Raw genomic sequence first — 7,500 nt, 5'->3', positions numbered from 1 at the left:
CCTAGCTCACGGCCGCCTAGCCCGTGGCTAGACCTGTGGTCCCTGGCCGGCCTTCCTCTACGGGTGCCTAGCAAGCGGGAAAGGTATGCAGACGGCGCCAGGGAGGCTGATGGGAGAGGCTGGGTGGGGCGCCCCCAACCGCCGACGGGCGTGGGCGGCTCCGACAGAGACGGCAAGGGCAGGGGTAAGGGCAGGGGGCGGTGGCGGGGACGGGGACGGGGCCAGGGCCAGGGAGTGAGGGCACGCGAGAGCGTGCATGCGGACGGGCAGCCAGGCAGGCGGGCGGGCGGGTGGGCGTGCCCCGCCGCCCGGCGGGGGGGCGGGGGCAGGTGGCGGGGGGCGGCGAGGGGGCGGTGTGGTGGCCTGAAGGGATGACCTTGGGGAGTGAGCGTGCGCACGGGGGGGGGGGGGGGGGGGTCGGTGGGTGTGGCGCTGTATCTGTGTCTGTGTGCGGACGAGGGCCAAGGGCCGGCGGCTTCGTGCCGGCCCCGGGCGCCTCGGCACCGAGCCCCCACGGCCCCCTGGACTGAGGTCGAGGGCGGAAGACCTCTGCGGACCGTGAAAGAACCCGCCCGAAAGTGGCCGCCTGTGTGCTGGCGGTGGTGCCGGCGGCGGCCGCCTCTACCGCTGGGCGGGGCGGGGCGAGCCGCATCGGGGCCAGGGGGGCCGGGCTGTGTAGGGTCTCAGGAGGGCGTGGGTGGGACGGGGCGGGGGCGGGGGCGGGGGCGCTGTTTCGCCAGTTCAGCGTGTCAGCAGGCAGACCACGGGGCACGGGTTGCCCGTCGGCTCGGCTGGGAGTGCTCTGGATACGAAAGGAGGAGAAATAAAATGTGCCAATGGTTATGGTCTGTTTGTTTTTTCCGGATGAGTTTCTCGTTCCAAGCGACTAGAGCGGCCATGAAGTAGGTATTAATCTGGAAAGCGGGGTGGGGTTCATTGCGCGGGACGGGGCCGATCGAGCCGTCTGGCTCCGGGGTGATATGAGGCTGTGAGCGTTGCCCGGCTCCGGGCTCGATGGGGAGGGTGAGGCACCAGGTCTACCCCGGGGCTGGCGGGACACAAGGTCTACCCCGGGGCCCGGGACACCAGGTCTACCCCGGGACCTTGGACACCAGGTCTACCCCGGGCCCCGGGACACCAGGTCTACCCCGGGGCCTTGGACACCAGGTCTACCCCGGGCCCCGGGACACCAGGTCTACCCCGGGGCCTTGGACACCAGGTCTACCCCGGGCCCCGGGACACCAGGTCTACCCCGCCGCCCGGGACACCAGGTCTACCCCGGGGCCCGGGACAACAGGTCTACCCCGCCGCCCGGGACACCAGGTCTACCCCGGGGCCTTGGACACCAGGTCTACCCCGGGCCGCGGGACACCAGGTCTACCCCGGGGCCCGGGACACCTGGCCTACCCCGGGCCGCGGGACACCAGGTCTACCCCGGGGCCCGGGACACCAGGTCTACCCCGCCGCCCGGGACACCAGGTCTACCCCGGGCCGCGGGACACCAGGTCTACCCCGGTTTTTAGGACACCAGGTCTACCCCGGGGCCCGGGACACCAGGTCTTCCCCGGATGCGGCGGGACACCAGGTCTACCCCGCCGCCCGGGACACCAGGTCTACCCCGGGGCCGGCGGGACACCAGGTCTACCCCGTGGCCGGGGACACCAGGTCTACCCCGGGGCCGGCGGGACACCAGGTCTACCCCGGATCCAGCGGGACACCAGGTCTACCCCGGGGCCGGCGGGACACCAGGTCTACCCCGTGGCCGGGGACACCAGGTCTACCCCGGAGCCCGGGACACCAGGTCTACCCCGGATCCGGCGGGACACCAGGTCTACCCCGTGGCCGGGGACACCAGGTCTACCCCGGAGCCCGGGACACCAGGTCTACCCCGGGGCCGGCGGGACACCAGGTCTACCCCGTGGTCGGGGACACCAGGTCTACCCCGCCGCCCGGGACACCAGGTCTACCCCGGATCCGGCGGGACACCAGGTCTACCCCGTGGCCGGGGACACCAGGTCTACCCCGGGGCCGGCGGGACACCAGGTCTACCCCGGGCCCCGGGACACCAGGTCTACCCCGGGGCCTTGGACACCAGGTCTACCCCGGGCCCCGGGACACCAGGTCTACCCCGCCGCCCGGGACACCAGGTCTACCCCGGGGCCCGGGACAACAGGTCTACCCCGCCGCCCGGGACACCAGGTCTACCCCGGGGCCTTGGACACCAGGTCTACCCCGGGCCGCGGGACACCAGGTCTACCCCGGGGCCCGGGACACCTGGCCTACCCCGGGCCGCGGGACACCAGGTCTACCCCGGGGCCCGGGACACCAGGTCTACCCCGCCGCCCGGGACACCAGGTCTACCCCGGGCCGCGGGACACCAGGTCTACCCCGGTTATTAGGACACCAGGTCTACCCCGGGGCCCGGGACACCAGGTCTTCCCCGGATGCGGCGGGACACCAGGTCTACCCCGCCGCCCGGGACACCAGGTCTACCCCGGGGCCGGCGGGACACCAGGTCTACCCCGTGGCCGGGGACACCAGGTCTACCCCGGGGCCGGCGGGACACCAGGTCTACCCCGGATCCAGCGGGACACCAGGTCTACCCCGGATCCGGCGGGACACCAGGTCTACCCCGTGGCCGGGGACACCAGGTCTACCCCGGAGCCCGGGACACCAGGTCTACCCCGGGGCCGGCGGGACACCAGGTCTACCCCGTGGTCGGGGACACCAGGTCTACCCCGCCGCCCGGGACACCAGGTCTACCCCGGATCCGGCGGGACACCAGGTCTACCCCGTGGCCGGGGACACCAGGTCTACCCCGGGGCCGGCGGGACACCAGGTCTACCCCGGATCCCGCGGGACACCAGGTCTACCCCCTGGCCGGGGACACCAGGTCTACCCCGGGGCCGGCGGGACACCAGGTCTATCCCGGAGCCCGGGACACCAGGTCTACCCCGGGGCCGGCGGGACACCAGGTCTACCCCGTGGCCGGGGACACCAGGTCTACCCCGCCGCCCGGGACACCAGGTCTACCCCGGATCCGGCGGGACACCAGGTCTACCCCGTGGCCGGGGACACCAGGTCTACCCCGGGGCCGGCGGGACACCAGGTCTACCCCGGATCCCGCGGGACACCAGGTCTACCCCGTGGCCGGGGACACCAGGTCTACCCCGGGGCCGGCGGGACACCAGGTCTACCCCGGATCCAGCGGGACACCAGGTCTACCCCGGATCCGGCGGGACACCAGGTCTACCCCGTGGCCGGGGACACCAGGTCTACCCCGGGGCCGGCGGGACACCAGGTCTACCCCGGATCCCGCGGGACACCAGGTCTACCCCGTGGCCGGGGACACCAGGTCTACCCCGGGGCCGGCGGGACACCAGGTCTACCCCGGAGCCCGGGACACCAGGTCTACCCCGGATCCAGCGGGACACCAGGTCTACCCCGGATCCGTCGGGACACCAGGTCTACCCCGTGGCCGGGGACACCAGGTCTACCCCGGAGCCCGGGACACCAGGTCTACCCCGGATCCGGCGGGACACCAGGTCTACCCCGTGGCCGGGGACACCAGGTCTACCCCGGAGCCCGGGACACCAGGTCTACCCCGGGGCCGGCGGGACACCAGGTCTACCCCGTGGTCGGGGACACCAGGTCTACCCCGCCGCCCGGGACACCAGGTCTACCCCGGATCCGGCGGGACACCAGGTCTACCCCGTGGCCGGGGACACCAGGTCTACCCCGGGGCCGGCGGGACACCAGGTCTACCCCGGATCCCGCGGGACACCAGGTCTACCCCCTGGCCGGGGACACCAGGTCTACCCCGGGGCCGGCGGGACACCAGGTCTATCCCGGAGCCCGGGACACCAGGTCTACCCCGGGGCCGGCGGGACACCAGGTCTACCCCGTGGCCGGGGACACCAGGTCTACCCCGCCGCCCGGGACACCAGGTCTACCCCGGATCCGGCGGGACACCAGGTCTACCCCGTGGCCGGGGACACCAGGTCTACCCCGGGGCCGGCGGGACACCAGGTCTACCCCGGATCCCGCGGGACACCAGGTCTACCCCGTGGCCGGGGACACCAGGTCTACCCCGGGGCCGGCGGGACACCAGGTCTACCCCGGAGCCCGGGACACCAGGTCTACCCCGGATCCGGCGGGACACCAGGTCTACCCCGTGGCCGGGGACACCAGGTCTACCCCGGGGCCGGCGGGACACCAGGTCTACCCCGGATCCGGCGGGACACCAGGTCTACCCCGTGGCCGGGGACACCAGGTCTACCCCGGGGCCGGCGGGACACCAGGTCTACCCCGGATCCCGCGGGACACCAGGTCTACCCCGGGGCCGGCGGGACACCAGGTCTACCCCGGAGCTCGGGACACCAGGTCTACCCCGGATCCGGCGGGACACCAGGTCTACCCCGTGGCCGGGGACACCAGGTCTACCCCGGGGCCGGCGGGACACCAGGTCTACCCCGGATCCCGCGGGACACCAGGTCTACCCCCTGGCCGGGGACACCAGGTCTACCCCGGGGCCGGCGGGACACCAGGTCTACCCCGGAGCCCGGGACACCAGGTCTACCCCGGGGCCGGCGGGACACCAGGTCTACCCCGTGGCCGGGGACACCAGGTCTACCCCGGGGCCGGCGGGACACCAGGTCTACCCCGGAGCCCGCGGGACACCAGGTCTACCCCGGGGCCGGCGGGACACCAGGTCTACCCCGGAGCCCGGGACACCAGGTCTACCCCGGATCCGGCGGGACACCAGGTCTACCCCGTGGCCGGGGACACCAGGTCTACCCCGGGGCCGGCGGGACACCAGGTCTACCCCGGATCCGGCGGGACTTAGTCGTATTTCGGCCGGTGCTGGGTAGACCTGTTGTCCCGGCCGGCTGCGGAAGTTCTCCAAGGGGTCGCTGTTGCCGGCTGCCTCCGGCTGCCTCATCGTAAGAGGCGGCCTGCGGTGGCGCCTTTTCCCGGTCGAGCTCCATCAGTCCCCTTGGAGGCTTGGGCGCCTTCGGACTCATCTGTCCGTATTATGGGAGCGAGGTGACGGGCCGCATCCCCACAGGTTGGCTTCATGCCGTGCCTGTGTTTAAGGCGGAAGGGAGCGACCGCGGTGGTGCGGTCGGCAGGGCAGAGGAGGTGCCGCCTAGCCGGGACGAGTCTGCCTGTGGCTTTGTCCCGGCTCCCGTCTTTCCCGGAAAAGCTTGGCACAGCGAGGCCGAGAGAGAAGGGCTGCCGGAGAACCGGGGCGATCTGCCCGCGGGGCCGAGAGAGAGAAGGGCTGCCGGAGAACCGGGGCGATCTGCCCGCGAGGCCGAGAGAGAGAAGGGCTGCCGGAGAACCGGGGCGATCTGCCCGCGAGGCCGAGAGAGAGAAGGGCTGCCGGAGGACCGGGGCGATCTGCCCGCGAGGCCGAGAGAGAGAAGGGCTGCCGGAGGACCGGGGCGATCTGCCCGCGAGGCCGAGAGAGAGAAGGGCTGCCGGAGGACCGGGGCGATCTGCCCGCGAGGCCGAGAGAGAGAAGGGCTGCCGGAGAACCGGGGCGATCTGCCCGCGAGGCCGAGAGAGAGAAGGGCTGCCGGAGGACCGGGGCGATCTGCCCGCGAGGCCGAGAGAGAGAAGGGCTGCCGGAGAACCGGGGCGATCTGCCCGCGAGGCCGAGAGAGAGAAGGGCTGCCGGAGAACCGGGGCGATCTGCCCGCGAGGCCGAGAGAGAGAAGGGCTGCCGGAGAACCGGGGCGATCTGCCCGCGAGGCCGAGAGAGAGAAGGGCTGCCGGAGAACCGGGGCGATCTGCCCGCGAGGCCGAGAGAGAGAAGGGCTGCCGGAGGACCGGGGGCGATCTGCCCGCGAGGCCGAGAGAGAGAAGGGCTGCCGAAAGACGATCCGAGAGGGAAACCGCTTGGCGTTCGAGGCGAGGCGGAGAGAGAAGCTGCGAGCTTTCCCGCGCCGGCCCGGCTTCTGCCGGCCGATTCGCAAGGGGGGGCGGCCCCCCTGGGCAGCGGTGGCGGGCGAGGCGGCGGCGCCTCGTCCCTTTCGTGCCTGGCCTTAAGCCGGGGCCCACTCGGCGGGCACTTTTTTGGGCTGTCGGTCCGCCTCGGCGGCGGTCGGCCCGCCCGGTAAAGCTGCGGAGCCCGGGGTCGGGGCGCCCCGTCCCCGGCCCGCGTTGTTGAAACCATCCCCCTTCCTCGGCCTTAAGCCGTGGACCCGCGTTGGCGGGCAGAGTTTTTTGGAGTTGACGGACCCGGCACCCGACGGAGGGAGCCCCCCGGACTTGTCCCGGGCGAGGCGGCGGCGCCTCGCCCACCTCGGTCGTGGCCGCACGGACCGAGCCGCTTATGCCGGGCGGGCTGGGTTGCCACGCGGGCCCGGCTTTTTTTTTTCCGCGGTTTAGGCGCGCCGGCGTGCGGGCAGAGTGGGGGCGCCCGCCCGGCCTCCGCGGATCTTCTTAATTTTTCTCCGGCGGCCCTAAGCCGCGGCACCGAGAAGCGTTGCGACGAAGGGGCGCGCGGCGGCGGCGAGAGAGAAGGGAGCGAGCGGGAAGCCGGCGGGTCCGTGGGGGGAGTGAGTCTCGCGTCTCGCCCCCCCGGGTCCCCGGTGCCCCGTGCCCGCGGCCCCCGTGGCTAGCACGGATCGTTGCGAACGCGCCTCCATGTGCCTTTTTGTCGTGCCGCTCCCCCGGCAATTTTTTCCCGGAAAAGGGAGAGCCGGCCGCCGGTGGCGCGGTCCGGTGGCACTTTTTCTCGCACGCTCGGCCGGGTTCCCCGGGCCGGAAGGGGAAGCCGAGTCCCCCCGGCCTGGCGGGCCAGCCCAGTCCCAGTCCTGCCGTTGCCTAGCCGAAAGGGGAAGCCGTTGGAGCCCGCGGGAAGACGGGCGGGCGGGTGGCGGCACCCCCCGCGCTCCTCCTCTGCCGCGAGCGCTCCGCAGGCGGGGCTTGGGCGGCCATCGCCGTTGTCCCAGGACCGTGGCCGTGGGGCCCTTGTCGCTGTTGGCGCGCAGGTGGGGCTTGGGCGGCCGTCGCCGTTGTCCCAGGACCGTGGCCGTGGGGCCCTTGTCGCTGTTGGCGCGGCTCCTTCCTCGGCTGCGCGCCCGATCGATGAGGCTTTTCGGGTGGCGTCGGAGAGGGCCCTCGGCCGGCCGGCTCTCCTTCCGGGGCTTCTCTGTCGCGGGGAAGTCACGGCGGGGGTGTCCGGTGCTCGGGCAGGGCGGTCTCCTTTTCCAGTTCGCTTCCCGTCGCAGGCGAGGTGTCGCCCCTCCCGCTGCCGGGGAGGGCGTCTTTACCGACCCCAGCTGTGTGACGGCCGCGTGGCCCCGCTAGCCTTCAGGTGTCCTTCAAAAGCCACGCGAGGTGCCGGTGCCGGCCCCGGTCCGGGGAGCGCCCGTGGGTGCCGGCCGCGAGCAGCGCCGGGCGGCGGTGCGGTTGGAGCTGAGCCGCGGGGATGATGGAGAGAGAGAGAGAGAGAAGAGAGAGAGCGAGAGAGAGGCTGAAAATGACCCG

This window comes from Melospiza georgiana, chromosome 30 (assembly GCF_028018845.1).
Source record: "Melospiza georgiana isolate bMelGeo1 chromosome 30, bMelGeo1.pri, whole genome shotgun sequence".
Classification (NCBI taxonomy): Eukaryota; Metazoa; Chordata; class Aves; order Passeriformes; family Passerellidae; genus Melospiza; species Melospiza georgiana.
Note: the sequence above shows the minus strand (reverse complement) of the source record.